This window comes from Hippocampus comes, unplaced genomic scaffold, assembly GCF_001891065.2.
Source record: "Hippocampus comes isolate QL1 unplaced genomic scaffold, H_comes_QL1_v1.1 scaffold63, whole genome shotgun sequence".
NCBI lineage: Eukaryota > Metazoa > Chordata > Actinopteri > Syngnathiformes > Syngnathidae > Hippocampus > Hippocampus comes.
In genome coordinates, this window is record NW_017805987.1 from 148,669 (window position 1) to 165,282 (window position 16,614).

Consider the following 16,614-nt stretch of genomic DNA (forward strand, 5'->3'; position numbering starts at 1 on the left):
GCTCAAAACGTGACAAGCTAGCTAGCTAGCTAGCTTCGGGAAAAAACAAAAAATCTGTCGCGACTCTAAATTGAATCCCATCCAAAAGTTGACAGTCGAGGTTCAAGGGGTGAACAGAAAAACTGCTTCCTTTTGCGGCGCCTTGTTCAAAAACCGCCCAGTGATTTGTCGGACCGAATCGGTCACGTTTTGACACCACAATGCCGCACACCAGACTTGACCTTCCCCGCCACTCGCGTCAGAGGAGCAAATCAAACGCCATTGCCTCACAAAAGCATTGTGATATTCTCAGCGACGCTGACTTATGAGACGGCGCTCTGTGTGCTGACTGAACAGCGACACAGAACTGAGTTCCTGGTAAACAGCTCAGTTTACACCAGAGTGTGCTTCTTCCCCATGACAGCTGGCAAAAAATGCACCGTCAACATGACCAGTGCAGTTCAGTCCAAACAGTCTTTTCATCGCTGGATTTGAACTGAACCAAACCGTGAGGCACGAATGCTTCAAAAGACTTGAGGGTTGATATTCACGTTTTAGATTTCAAGACTTGTTGACTCTGCAAACCAGTCAGATTAGAACGTACGCAAATATTGCTCGATATAGTTATGGAGTTTCTGCTGACTGCTAAAACAGTCATGCACAGCATGCATGCTATTTACATCTTTTTTTTTTTAACTTTCTCATTTACAACCGTCTCTCTGTGTAGCCCCCGTTTGCCGCAGAGCAAGGCCACGTCAACGAAAGCGACAAAAGCGCTTTTCCTGTCTCTTCAACACATCAAGTGTTGACTTTTTGACGCGCGTGTGACTAAGCAGAAGAGGCAAACATTTACTTTCGAAATGTGTTCATTTGCAAATGGTGTTGGGGAAGTGGCAACGTGGCCCAAGCCGGGATTGCCCAGGGTGCATCTAGGTCACACCGGGTCACTCATTTTCCTACCGTTGCCAGTCGCCACCCACTTTTATAAAAGTTGGGAAGAAAATTTCTTAAAAAAAAAAAAATAGCACCTTGCATACCATTAGTGGATCATATTTTAAAACTTAAATCCACACTCTTCCATGTTCAAAATGGATTATTCTTCTTATAATCATTTTTTTGCTTTCTATCCACAACCTACTTTTGGGTGGACGGAACTTGGTGTACTGTACTCATTTCTATTGGGTACTGTCCAGTAAAGATGAAAAACAAAATAAGACCTGCACCGATACAGGATGGAATCATTCTATAGTATCCCTCTTATTTATTCCAAATGAGAATTTGAGATTTCAGCAAGCATCTTGAAAGTCGCCATCTTTGATGTGCTTACACGGGCCACAGAAAATGATGTGATGGGCCAGATCTGGCCACCCAGGCCTTGAGTTTGACACCTATCTTCTATACAGTTGAGAGTATAGCGAATGCACAGCAGGATGTACTGTGACAAAGCACATCTGCCCCCTCCCACGACTATATGTCCACCCAATCGACAGATTCCGAGCATTGCAGAGGTCACCAAGTGCACGCTGGCCCGTGACCCGGTGAGTTGTCTGCGTGTGAACCTGCAGGAGCGTCCCCGTTTAATCTCCTCGTCTGAGCGTCTAGTTGGCAGTATGCATTGAGATCTGGACTGAGTCAGTGTGATTGCACTTTTTTTTTCTCCCCTCCATGAATAGAATCAACACTTGAGAAGATTTTCGAGATGACTCACTTCTACTCCAAACACGTACAGTATGAATGAGTCAAACGCTCATGTAATGGGAAGGAAACGCCTGCGTTCCACTTTGGCGCCGCCGATTCATATGAAGGGGAATTGCGCCCTCTTCTGGACAAAGTGAAAATTACCACCGCAAAAAAAAGCCTCACATCTGAATTGAAATATCTTCCACTGTGTACAAATAGAAAACAATCTTTATATATATGACGTCATTTTATATAATCAATAAATATTATGCAGCCCAATTATGATCGACACTGCGAGCCGTTTTCATTTAAACGTGTTTAGGATTGCATTGGGCTGGTAGTTGAGGGTGGTGTCGAATTAAAGCCTATTTTCAGCAAATCGATCAGTGTGCAGTGCTGTGATGAGGCACAAGGTGGCAGAAGGCTTGCAGTCACTGACCAACCCAAGAAATGACTGGAAAGTGTGGCAAATTTCTGCTGTTGATACGACGACAGTGCACACAGAACAGGGGTGTGTAGACTTTTTATATTCACTAATATATGCACTTACTGCCCATGTCAAATTTTTTTTTTTAAAGAAATTCGAATAGATTTGTACTGGTCACATGAAGGCCAAAAAAGTTTTGAAATATAGCCGTCTTGATTTTTACACCACAAAAACCTGGCATTTGGACAGGCGTGTGTAGCTGGTAGTTGAGGGTGGTGTCGAATTAAAGCCTATTTTCAGCAAATCGATCAGTGTGCAGTGCTGTGATGAGGCACAAGGTGGCAGAAGGCTTGCAGTCACTGACCAACCCAAGAAATGACTGGAAAGTGTGGCAAATTTCTGCTGTTGATACGACGACAGTGCACACAGAACAGGGGTGTGTAGACTTTTTATATGCACTAATACCTGTATATGCATTTAGTGCCTATGTCGATTTTTTTATTTTTATTTTTTAAAGAAATTCCAATAGACTTGTACGGGTCACATGAAGGTCAAAATATTTTGAAATGTAGCCATCTCATTTTTACACCACAAAAACCTGGAATTTTTATGTCCACTGTACTTACACAGTTTGTGCATTCTATAATTGTCCATGTAAAATGGAAGGAACTACGGATTCTTTTCAGACCCACTCGGAACACTTTCTCCATTTAAACGGCACGTATCTATAAAGTCCACTGGACGTCCTGAGAGGCCATTTGACGATTTTAAGTTTTCCCGATCCGAAACGTGTCACCGTCACGGGAACGGTAAACCGTTGCCCTCTGAGCTCCACTTGCGTAGATGCGGCCTTGGGAAAACTGTACCCGTTTCCCTCGAAAACATATAGTAAAAGTCAATAGGCACTCCTGGGAGTCGGCGCTTGAAAACATATAGTAAAAGTCAATAGGCATATATATATATATATATCCGACCTTGCAGAATCCCTGAAGAAAATTATTATCGCAAGTATCACTGCAAAGATTGAAGCTGGCAAGGAACACCAGGCCCACGGTCATGTGCGTTGCTTTTTAATACACTTGAAACTTGTCCAAAAGAAAAAGCAGAAGGACTCTCTTCCCGTCGCGCCAGTTACAAGGACACAGACGCACGCACGCAAATGGGGAAAGAACCCGTAGCTTATTTTCATGATTCTCACCACAGGCCGTTTCTCCATAATTGGGCCTATAAGATCATTACGGTGTAAACAAACTACATCAGGAATAGCAACCTCACTGAGAAGTCCCGACGATACTCATCCAGCTTGGAAAACGCTCTCTGATTATGTATTTTTTTTTTCCATCCAATTCTAGTCACAGAGCGCAGAGGGAGTCTCTCACGGGGAATGTGAACGCACGGTCTGAACGACGAGCTCACGATTTCCGTTGTGTACCCACTAAACTGCGAGTCTGCGCGGGGGCAAATGATGCTCCAACAGTCCACTTTGGGTGGTGTGAGAGACTTTTCTGCAAATTAACCCACAACCGACCCAAGGAAAGCGGAGCCCAATGTGGTCTGAGATGATGAATGACCGACACGCTTGCTCAAGCTTTGGTCATGATTATCAAAACTGCATTAAGGTCACAGCTTCAAAAAGGCTTGCAATACCAACTAAACCCTCTAGGAGTCGTAGTTATCAACAATACAAGACGACGCAGAGGTCCAACTGTACAGTGTGTTGGATTTGTGACCGACCGAACTCTTGAAATCTTAATAATCCAGAAACGTGAGGGTCATGTTGAAGATACGAAGAATACGAGAGATTATAATGCTTAGAGATGCCAAAGCATTTATGTAATGAACATGCGTTGTTTCAACGGATGTGAGGAATTCATAATCCTCACATATGACATTCCCGCATCACTTCCTCTTTATGACTCGGACCGTCTGATTTATTTATTTATTTATTTTACCCCCCCGCTCCTCCAATCCTCCTCAATCAAAGTGACGACTGGACTGCGTAAATCCCAAGCGGATGTGTTGACTTCAAGCAGGGGCGAGAGGCCAGGGCTTCCCCCAGAATGCCGCTTGGGGATTAAATCCTGAGCTGCCACCTCCCTGACAGATTACATTGATACATCGTGAGGCCAAAAATCATTAAAAAATCTTGTCAATATGCGGCTGTACCTGGAGATGGCCACAACCGACTCAGTGAGCCGCAGTAATCGTGGTCATTCTATGCAGAGGATAAAGAATGCACGCCGGTGAGAGTTGTGATTATATTTGTTTTCGCTCACTGTGTTCAAATATCTCGCGGCACCAAAACCACCTGCATATAAATTTATGTCCCGAATATGAGTGGACTGACGAATTCAGGAAAATGTCCCATTCGCTCAAAAATAAATTCACAGATGTATCCCTGCGTTCAAATTTGTGCGCAATCTTTGCGTGCAGTCAGATGAGCAGTGATTAACACTCATCTCCACTTCCCGATGGATTAATACGGCGGCACTGAGCATAGCGTGACGACAGCATGGAGAGGATGTGAGCCACGATGGGCCGAGTGACCCCCACCCAGCCCCTCCATCTACTTTGGACCCGACTGCCAGACCGAGACATTTCATCCAATAATCATCATAATGCGAAATAATCACGAGTCTGGCCAGCTTGGAGGTTTTGGATTTGTGCTCGACACGGATCGCGCAAGCCGGATGGGTTATGTTATCACTAAATCCTCATGGGGGGAAAAAATCTGGCACTTTTACTTAAACTCTAGGCCCGGGGGCCAGATCTGGCCCGCCATGTCACTTTATGTGGCCGGCCAAAGCAGATCATGTGTGTCCATTTCCATGATTCTTGCTCAAATCTGTACCGAAATGAAACAGAAAAAAAAGCCAATCCTCTTTTCAGTTGCACAAGAAGGGGATTTTTTTTGTTGATGTTTCTTTTACTATACATTTGAAAAAAATCAACTTGTTATTCCAAAGTGGATTATGTAAAAAGGAGACCGGAGGCTGGAAGTTACTTGAAAAATGAATCAGCTTTAAGTCCCAAGACTGAGAACAACGCTGCATTTGGTATCAACAAACGGTCGTGAAATTTCTTTTGACAACACGCCAAAGTAACACATAACTCTTTCGAACCAACAGTGGAGAAATTTGTTCCGTGGGACGCTATGTGCTCGCGCGACATCCCAACGCCAAAATCTTTTCATGCTAGGTTGGTGAGCGGTACACCACATTGCTTCGGGGATTTTTCGAATGAATTCTTCGCACTGTTCTTCAGGTTGACTACATAAAATCCCCTTTTGCCTTTAGGTTTTGTAGCATTTTAAAAATATCTTGAAATGCAGCATTGTCGAAAACTTGAAACGGATGTCCTGCTTGTGGATCCGCGCAAAACGTAGCGGCTTGCGCCGACAGGACTTGCTATTAGATTCTCGCAAATGAAATTTGAAGTTACTTTCATCATTTAGATTTCGGATGACTTGATTTTGCACGGATTCTAATTTGATCCAGTAGGTCACTCCACGTAGATAAAATATTTTTCAAGCTCGGCAGGCTAGAGTTGCACTGACATGGCAAGAAACGTAAAGTTCAGTGTACAGCGAGAAGAAACGGTAATTGAACTGGCAGCCACACGGTAATTGCTCGATTGCGTGATTTGAAAATATCGGATTAGGCCATCTTCTTTTCCGTGGACGTTCAAGTTGCATCCGGGTGCAACGGCGTGAAAGGGGGCAGATGATGGGCTGCGGACGGGACAAAAGGAGTTGATAAGTCACATTAGATGCCACAATTTGTACCGTATAAATGATAAAAGCGAGTGGACAAGAAAAGCTACCGGACCACATTCAAGTACCGTATTTTCCGCACTATAAGGCGCACCTAAAAGCATTCAATTTTCTCAAAATCCAACGGTGCGCCCTATAATCCGATGCGCCTTATAGATGGGGTTAGTTACAGTATCTTTCTCATCCTTACTGAGTTGTTTCCCTGTTAGTTAACCCATTCTATGCGCCTTATAATGTGAAAACAGTTTCGAAATAGGCCATTCATTGAAGGTACGCCTTATAATCCAGAGCGACTTATAGTGCAGAAAATACGCTTAAAATAAAAAAATAGATAAATAATTAAGATAAAATGCAGCAACATATGTCTTTTACTCTATGTTTAAAATGGGCGCCGCCTTTTGTTTGGTGCCGTGCCTTGGATGGGAAAAAAAGTTTTTTAATTTTTTTATTTATTTACAGGCAGCGTCCTTTTTTTTTTAACACTGACATTTTAATTCTGTAATGTGGTTCCTGCGTATTTTTTTTTTGTTCAATCATAAAGTAGCTTCGCTGACCTTGGCTGAACTTTTATCTCTGAATGAAATCGAAATTCCCCGAACCAAAGTGACACGTGTTTCTTTGATCGCCGACGTCTTCGTGAAACCACACGTTTTGTGTTTTTGTGTGGCCTTTGGGGGAAATATTCACGTCGCGCGCCTGTGCTCTCCCCGTACGACATTTTGGAGGGAGGGAGAAAGAGGCATGTGAAAACAGAGGAGAGGACGGCCACGGACGGGCAGAGTGAGGCCGAACGAGAGAGGAGTGTGTGAGAGACTTGTCAAAACCTGGCCCGTTTGCTGCCTCACCAACTTCCTTTCGGCATCGCGCGCTCAGCTGGAACACTGCGTGTGATTGCGTGCTCGCTATCCCTCCTCCCATCACGGCGCTGTTCAATCGAGATAGGCCCCCCCGATCCGCGAGGCTCGCTGACAGCTTTGAGTGACACCCATTGAGAGTCGGCAGAGCGGAACGCATTAGCGCAAAAATAACGTGCCGCGAAACCACGCCGTACGCGTCGCGGGCAGGTGTTCGTCTTGAAATAAAAGTTAAAAACTGGAGTGACAGATGAAGGGTAAATGGAGAGGGGGAAAAAAAACGAGTGATAACAGTTAAACGTCTCTCATTCTGTTCCTGGCGGTGCGTCCGGTCTGAAATGCTAATTTGGTAACTGATCCTTCGCCGAGTATGTGTGCGTGATTGTGTTTGCGTAAGGCGCACTCCAGAGAGTTTGCCCCGCGCGGTGATTGTTCTTGAAAGGTGAAAGCAAAGCTGTTGAGCGAAATAAAGTGCCGCTTGTTGAGAGATAGATGAAACGTGACGGGGAAAAAACGCACGGACGTCTCGCTGGTCTAACTTAAGGTTTGTGTCTTCACATATTTTAAATGTACCGCGGAAGCTCCATTGAACGCAGTAAGCAGACCGAAACCGGTCGATGTTATTTGCTGGTTGCGCCGTGTCAACATGGCGGCCATGTTGGCACGGGCGACCGTTCCATAATAACGGGAAGCATATCCATCCATCCATTTTCTGAACCGCTTTATCCTCGCAAGGGCCGCGGCGGGTGCTGGAGCCTATCCCAGCTCTCTTCGGGCAGTAGGCGGGGGACACCCTGAACCAGTTGCCAGCCAATCGCAGGGCACACAGAGACCATCCATGCTAACACTCAAACCTGGGGTAAATTTTGGGTGTTAAATCAGCCTGCCACGCATGTTTTTGGAACGCGGGAGGAAAACAGAGTACCCGGAGAAAACCCACACTGGAATCAATACCTTTGCACTGTGAGGTCGATGTGCTCACCGCTGGACCACCGGGCCGCCCCCATTCGTGTCGTGCGGCTCTCAATTCTCTAAGAAACTCCAGCAGATGGATGTGTCCTACTTTAGACTTCTGCACAACATTTTTGAAAATCCAACTTTGAGTGACAACCGAACAAAACGCTCACACGCGGATTGTTACAAAAGGAGCGAAATACGAGCCCGGGGGGGGGTCGACGAGTTGGTGTAGTCCGGGCAGGGTCAAAGGACGGTTTTGGGTCAGTTCGACGGAGCCTCGTGATCGCCACCCCGGGGAAAAGCTCGACACCCGAACTCCGGTCGTCTTTTCACGAAAAGCTTCGGTTTGAGTCGTGATTCCCAGCTCTTGGCAAGGACTCAATTACGGTGGTCGCTCAACTTCAGCGACCTTGCTGGTACAGTGTCAGGTACTAAACATATGGCAGCGCGTTATTCACGACTGTTTACTTTACAAGACAGTTGCTTGGGAAAAGCCGGCATATTCCCATATGGAAAAAAAAATGGCGGTTCGGGTCAGCGGTTGGGGTTAGTTGCCATGTGTGTGTGTGTGTGTGTGTGTGTGTGTGTGATAGAGAAAGTGAGACACAAGTAAGACAGAAATCTTAACTGACAGAAAAAGCAATCTGGAAGGTCAAAGTTGGAAAAGTATCACCTCGGTTTCAATCGTCTGCGTTCACACGCCAGCTTCGGATCCGAGCGACGACCGCACGCACGCTAATCGCGACGGCCGACATCATCATCCGACCCGAGTGGCGACGAGCCTGAAGCCGCGAAGATCTGCTCACGCGCGGCGAGCTTGAACATAAAAGTGATAAATATATTTATGTTGTTCAAGTTCAACCACCAGCACAGAAATTTTGATTTCTGATCGCCCAAAGGCAAAATGTGGGATGCATTCCCGCCATCTAGAATAGCGAGATTATAAAATGCGTCTTGTGAGTGCTTAATAAAAAAAAAAAAATAAATAATAATAATAATAAAAAATCGTCGGGAACTATAATCGTAATAAAATGTACACAGAACAAAGCTGAAGGGCATCGCAATATAACTGTGACCGATTTTCTTTCTTTTTTTTTTTAGCAACTCACGTCGCTATAAATGTGGATGCGCTTCATATGTTTGCTTTACATCTTGCAGCGCTCCCACTCGGGGGAGGGAAGGGGGAGTCGTCGGGTGCAGAAAAACGTTCAACTGTGCAAATAAGGCTTGAAAAGAAATCGGTCTGATGTCACGGCAGTTCAAGTCTGGTCCTCTCTTCTCGGCAGTCGGAGAGAAAGAAAAAAAAAAAAAAACGGGGGAATTCCTAGCGCGACGAAAATAAACAGTGCAAGATGGCACAACATGACAGCAAATGAGCCACAAAGAAAACACCGGAGTGCCATAGAGGCATGAAAGCAAGAATTAAAAAAAAAAAAAAACGTAGCATTTGCCGAGTTATTCGACAGCATTTTCAAGCGTGAGAGTCAATGCCAGAAAAAAAAAAAAAAAAAAAAAAAAAAAACAGATAATAGTGCAGGTGGCCTACACAAGTTAAGATCCACTTCAGGTTCACCAGCCTGCTCCCAAAAAAAAAAAAGAGCAGGATACACACCGATACAAAGATGTCAATTATGTCTAATTTCAGCGCGCCGCCCCGACTTGCCCCGACATCCAAGCGCACATGGCATGCACGCTATTCATATCTCCATTTTGCTTCGTTGGAATCGGAGGGAACGCGGGCAAACGGGATCAAACATCAAACGCGTGGTTTGGGCGACGTGACAACAACACAATCTGGGTGTTGCTTTCGAACCTTTGACCCCCGCCCCCCACCACTATTTAATAGAAGACGACCCACCAGCGGGTGAAACCTCGACTGCACTGTCGAGAGAACAAGAGATTGGAAACAATAGAAGCCGTCGCATTCCTTTCGCCTCCGAGTTGAACTTTGTCTGGATCAACTTACGACAAACTATCGCCTGCGTCTAAAAATTCCATCGTCTGACATTTTGGTCTGGGCGGGGCGCCAATATTGCGGAAAACGATTTGGTATCCGGTTCAAAATTTTTTTTTGTTATTGTACAATTCTGATTAAGTTGGCAAACTGCGGAAAAACAATACAAAGATTCGCAAATCCCTTTCAATTTATATTCTCGTGAATGTGATGTTCAAAGTGATAAAATCACTTTTTTTTTTTTGCAAATATTCACTCATTTTGAATTTGATGACAAAAACAAAAAAAAAACCCGACAACCATCACTGTGTTAAATAATTTTTTTTCTTTGAACAACACTCAATAAGCATTGATTGATGATTCCCCCCCCCAAAAAATTGAAATGTGGACTCGTCAGACCACAGCACATTTTTCCACCCGGCGTCCACTTTGAATATAGGTTGAAAATGATTTGCAGGTCCGTGCATTGAGTTTCAGATGTAACCGACAGTACATTTTCATTTTTGTACATTCAGAGATTTTATTTCACGTTGAATCAGTACTTCAATATTTTTTGGGGTTTTTTTTTTTCACGCTCAGTACGTCTACCAGTTTATTTTATTTATTTATTTTTTTACACACAAGTATCTGTACTTCAAGTTAGCTCCCAGAGTGTTAAGTACTTTTGCCACCTCTGGTCATCGTTAAAAACGTAATAGCTCAGCTACAAAAAAAAAAACAAACAAAAAAAAAAAGAACGAACTGGAATCCTTCTGCAGCAGCTCACGAGGCAAATTCCGCAAGTGATATTAACGTCTGCAGACCCCAGATGGCCACCATCGCTCACCCCGAGGTGACTTTGGTGTTCTTCTTCAAAGGGACGACACGGCAGACGCTTTGTGCAAGTTTCACGGAGCACTGGTGTTTTTGCTGTCACTCCGGAGGCTCATGTGACCGATGGATGTTTGGGTACTTGGGGGGTGGGAGATGCTAAATGGGTGTAAATGTAATTTGGGAGGATGCTGAAATCCACACCTGGAATTTTTTTCGTAGTTTGGCCGGGGGTGCGATTTATACTCTGGAGCGATTTGTGTGTGAAATTATGAACACATTATTATATCATTTCACATGTTATTTTCACATTGAACCGCAAGAGGGCGCTCTAGGCCCGTGTTGATAAATCGACGATGAGTCCGAAGTAAGCGACGCAGAAGAAGAAGAAGCGCCGCATCTTCTACCTCCGGGGTTAGCGGAGTTGTTCAAAAGTGACGAGGATGATGATTTCATTGGATTTCGTGATTTGGACACTGATAGTTTGCTAAACTTGTGAGCATGTTCTTTATACTGTACTTATCGGAATAACTCTTAATATGTGACGTGAACAGACCAGGCGCGTTCTCCGTTCATCGTTTGTGCGTCATGTAACGTTAGCATATCGTACGATCGTACGCTTATTCAGCCCGTTGCTCTCGATTTTATTTTTATTTTAAATTGCCTTTCAAGAGGACACGTCTGTTCTCCCCAAAAATGCGATTTATACTCCAGTGCGACTTATGGGTTTTTTTTTTCTTCGTTAGTATGAATCAAATTTGGCTGGCGCGACTTATACTCCGGAGTGATTTATAATCCGGAAAATACGGTAACTGTTTGAATCACGACTGCCATTGTGGTAGTAGGACTCGGCTCTAATCAGATTACATAACATTGGTGGACCGTCAGTGAATGCATCTGTTGCGGATTACATGCGACATTTTGCCATCAGATCCAAACAAACCGCGATTTATCGGCGACATGCGTTTTGATCGATCACCTCACACACGAAAGCGAGTTCGGAGGCATCTTCAAACAAAATTGCGGCTTTGTAAGGTAAGATTGTCACAATACGCTGGATTGTATTAGTAGTTTGCTCCCTACTCACCGTTGCTTCACACAACTTAGCCCTCCTTGACAGTTGGATCTTCCCTTTTTTTTTTTTTTTTTTTTTTGTTGAAAGGCTTTTATTTGTTTGAGCACTTATTCTTGTGTTACATTCCTTCTACAATCCGAGACTTATCTGACTGCGCAATCTAACCCAGAAACTCTCTTGCACACACGCACCTCTCTCTCTCTATCTCTCTCACCAAAAAAAAAAAAAATCTCTTTTCTCCTCTATTTGGCTCTAAGGTTGCCACGACAAGTAAACCGAACCTGTGACCTTGAGTTCACCTTCCCTTTCTATCCTCTTCCTTCTGTGCCATTCACTTATTCTCTCCCTGCCATCTGAAATCCACGACGATCTGTCCTCTCCCGTTTCTTGCAATGCAGTTGGTGGTCGAGTTTTTTTTTTTTTTTTAATAAGCTGCTCCCGTGTGGTTTTCAGACTCTTGTTTCGGTTTGAAAAATTAGACTCGTCTTCGATGGTTTTGTGTGTCAATGCCAAGCGATGACCCGTGAGAGTGGGAATTCGACCCAGACATCAGTAAAAGCTGTCCTTGGCATGTTCTCATCCCGCCAACCCCAAAACTAACTCCAAACTAAAACAGGAAGCATTCTCATTCAAAAGTCAGCTCCGATGACAGCACCAATGACAACATAGCTCAGATACTGCAAATTGACCGCATGTAGCGATTGTCTACTACTTGTCGTCACGAAGCACCGACCGGTCGTCCAACTAACCCAAAATGTTGAAAGAGCCATATTGGACCAAAATAAACAAAAAACAAATATGTCTAGAGCCGCAAAAAATAAAAAGCCTTCTAATGAAGGCAACACATGCTCTATGTATCTATATGAGCTATATTAGCCTGCTATCAACATGACTAAGTTGGCTACAAATACACAATGAGCATTCATGATTAAAAGGGTTTTTTTTCCCCCTGCAGTTCATCCTGTTGAGGAGGGGTGCCCAAAGTTTTTTGACGAACATCCAACCTCCTGCGATCGTGCTATCGTAGCTCATGTGTACCGTTTAAAAATGCTTCTCTTGGCCGCCCTGCTAATAGAAACGTGTGTCGCAGGCTATGACGGAAATATTCGTTGACGAAAAGTTGACATTTAAGATTTATTCGACACATTTTTTACAGCATCGGAAAACGTTAATAATGTTTGTGTCATGTTTGTCCTCTGACAGAAACCATATTAAAACGAAAATCTTTTACCATTCTCAAACATTTTTGAAAAAGTTCTAGGGAGCCACCGGGGGGCGCCAAAGAGTCGCATGCGGCTCGAGAGCCGCGTGTTGCCGACCCCCGGACTAACCGAACAGAGGTGGAGTGCTGGGAAAACCCTCATCTTTATCGGGGTCGTTCTTTGTTTTGTTTTTTTGGGTGGGGGGCACTTCATTCGCCTCTTTCAATCGATAAAATGCACGCTCTATGGGGTTTAAGTCTGGCGGTTTTGCAAAACGGGAGGTAGGTTCACTGCTGCCTTCTTGTTCTCACATTAACATTTATCTACCTGTTCAGAGTTTGTTATTTCATGTACTAATCGTTAAAAAAAGAACAAAACTTAAGCAGCTGAAAATGATTCGATCCCACATTCCCTGTTGGAGCCTGTAACCAGCAAAAAGTAGGTCAGAGGCAGGGGAAACACCTTTGCCAGGATAACTGTTTTAAAGTTGCACAACCATGCATTTTTCATGCAGAAAGCAGCTATTTAATTTGGAGCAAATAATTCATGCGCGATATGCATAATGCATGTTGTGTGTACACACCGTTGGACATATCATCCATACGGAGGCTTGAGGGAGAGCGAGCTGGGCTCTGTTTTTTTTCCAGGTGACATCTTTCCCTTTCCTCTGACGCGGACTTGATTTACTCGGGGGGTAGGTTTTGCCTGGCACCGATGTTCGAAAACCAACGCCCTGTTTTGCACTCACGCAAGCTGTGCCGGAAACGGCGTAAAGGTTAATTGCTGTGTGGAAACGTCACAAAGGGATGCTGAGTCATGAAAAAAAAAAAGTCATCCACCAAGTCAGTGAAAGTTGGATTGAACTGCAGAAGCTGAAAGATACGCGTCACTCGGAAAATTGTTGCCGTAAATGTCAATATCGTTTTTTTACAGTGTGTCGTAATTTTACAATAAAATGAATCCAAAACATATATTTTTTTTTTGTTTTAGAGACCGAAATGCAAAGTCATTATTTTCAATCTCCAGTGCTGTGAAAAAGTATTTGCCCCCTTCCTGATTTCTGTGTTCTGATTGTCAGATGTTCTCCTTTACAATCACGGCAAGTTGTCCTGGTCCTGATGTAGCAAAGCAGCCACAGACACCGCCATGCTTCACTGTTGGCATGATGTTCGTTTTATCAAATGCTGGATCATTTTTACCCCTGACGTAAAGGGCCGCACATCTTCCAATAAGTTCAATTTTTGATACATCAGTCCACGGAATGCTTTTCCAAAAGCCTTGAGGCTCATCAAGATGTCTTTTGGGAAATGTAAGACGAGCCTTAGTGTTCTTTTTGGACAGCAGCGGTTTTCGCCTGGGAACTCTCCCATTTTTGGCCAGTGTCTTTCTTATACTAGAGTCGTGAACACTGAGGCCAGCGAGGTCTGGAGTTCTTTGGATGCTGTTCTAGGTTCTTTTAGCGACTTCCTGAATGAGTCGTCGTCGCACTCTTGGAGGAATTTTAGCTGGTCGACCGCTCCTGGGAATGTTTGCCCAGTTTTTTCCATTTGTGGATAAAGGCTCTAACAATGATTTGGAAAAGGTTACAAAGCATTTTCAAGAGTTTGGGGCTTCCGCAGACTACTAGATTTCAGTAACTTTTTTCTAATTTCTTCAGATCGTGACACGATGCGTTTGTTGCTCGAGATCTTGTAGCCTACTTTCATAAAAATCAGGAGAGGAAGGATGGGGAATACTTTTTCACAGCACTGTATGTGGCCACACCCCGCTGAGCAAATTCGCAGCCCAAAAAAAATGATGCTTGGATTTTTCATGGCGTCAAAGCACTTTATTCCGACTTGAAAAATTCAAAAGGCTTTATTAACCCTGACTAATTCATAACGCACCGGAGCACTTTTGCACACAGGCAGTCTGAGCAGGAGGCAGCATTCAAGATGGCGCTTGTAAGATTATTAAATTGATAGCGATAAGCAGCGTCGTCGTCCGGCATAACGGGTTAGCGATAGCATCCCCCTCAACCTCTGAGAGTTTTTGTGCGGTTAGTAATTTGGTGTTGCGTCATGTCCGGTTCAAGCGCCGTCAGACCGTTAATCACCGCGGCGTCGTCGTCATCGATGCATTCCTTTGATGTGACGTCGACGCCTTTTCACGTCAACGGTTAGCTTGATCAACGCCAGTTTCATGTCGGGTCGGACACGCTGTGGTGAATGTCAAATTTGGCCGGTGAGGCAATGGAGCAGTTTAGGTTATTTATGCCGTGTTATAACTTATTCTGACTCACTCGCATTTTTTATTCATTTTATTTGGATTTTTTTAAAATGTTATCAAGAAGGTTCATGTATTTTTAAGGTTACCTTTGAGGGACAGCGGTTACTACAGTGGACAGCTTATCATGTTATCATGATTGGCGCATGAAACGGTTCAGTTAAATGATTCCCAGAAGAGTTCCATTTTCATCATTTCCTATTTAAATTCAAAAAAGTGTCCACGGGCCTGGTGGAAATCTTCCAACAAACCCCAACAGCCCTTCTTTACATTACTCACTCATTTCCTTTTTTTTTTTTCATTGTCGTACAGAACTGTGACACCTTCTCTCCATCCACAATTCCTTCCTCATGCTTCTCTCCCTCAGATAGAGTGCGGGATAAATAATGCAGTGTTCTGCTCTGATAATCATCTCCGCTTTTTCCTCTGAAAAATAGAGCAAAGACACAACCCCTCCCCTCCCGCCACCCACAACCAAAATCAACATCGAGATGGCAAACACGCTCCCCATTCATTTGTGCTTTGCCATTGTCGCGTGTGTGTGTGTGATCCATCCGTTTAATTATCCGAGGCGCGTCCACCGCGCAAACAATTTGAACCTCGTCAGGTTTTAATTCATCTGCCGCTTTCCGATTTGAGGTATCTGAGGCGTCCATTTGAAAAAAAAAAAATGTATTGCTGAAGTACGCGCTTGTCTTTCTTATTGTATATAATACAGAGCAACATGCCAGCAACTACACATTCCTTTAAAGGAGGCTGCATACAGTTGTGGGATACTTGATACTTGGCTGCGCTGATCAGATGGGACTCTTCCATGAGGAGTTTTATTGTCGGACGGGAGTTTTACGTTCTTGCTTGTCAGAATGAACCGTAAAGCACCGGCGGGAATAAAAAACGGGCCGCGTCCTCAAACGGGAAAGCTCACTCGGTATTTAAAATGGCCGAAGTGGCTTCAACATGAGTGCACCTGCTCAATTTCTTTGTCGTGGCAGGACAATCGGGTTCTAAAAGTCAAGACAAATTTGCCTGTGATTAAAACAGCCGCTGGGGCGTGATCCGAAATGAATTTGCTTACTCCCCTGACATCACTGCGCTCGTCATCTTTGCCGAGTCACATCATCTCGTCTGTCAGCTGACGTGTCTTTTCTTGTCCTCTCCCGCTTCATCCAAGTAAAACTTTCTTCCCCATCCCCCTCCTTGCTGCTTGCATATTTGATGACTTCACTTTAGTCCAGGAAAAATAATTACTCAGCCTGGCGTCATGCGGAGGGAGCCCGAGAGGGCCGCGTGAAGAAAAGCATTGCCATTTTGGACATTAAATATGCAAGACACGCTACAGCGATGACGCTGGGAAAAAAGGGCGGTGGGGGCACAAGTAGGGAGCCCTCGTGATGCACGATGAATGCTTGGTCATGGAGGGGGAAACAGAGCAACGTATAGTATGGCTTTCTGTTTCCAAACAAGAGACCACATTTATAGTTGCACGCAGTTCATGTTGACATGACAAACAAGTCTTCAAAGTGCCACATGACTGCTGGTTCTTGACGGAAACAATGTTGAGCTAAAAAGTTTTTTTTTTTTTTTTATTAAATGACCGTATTTTGCGGATTACAAATTGCTCCGGAGTACAAATCGCACC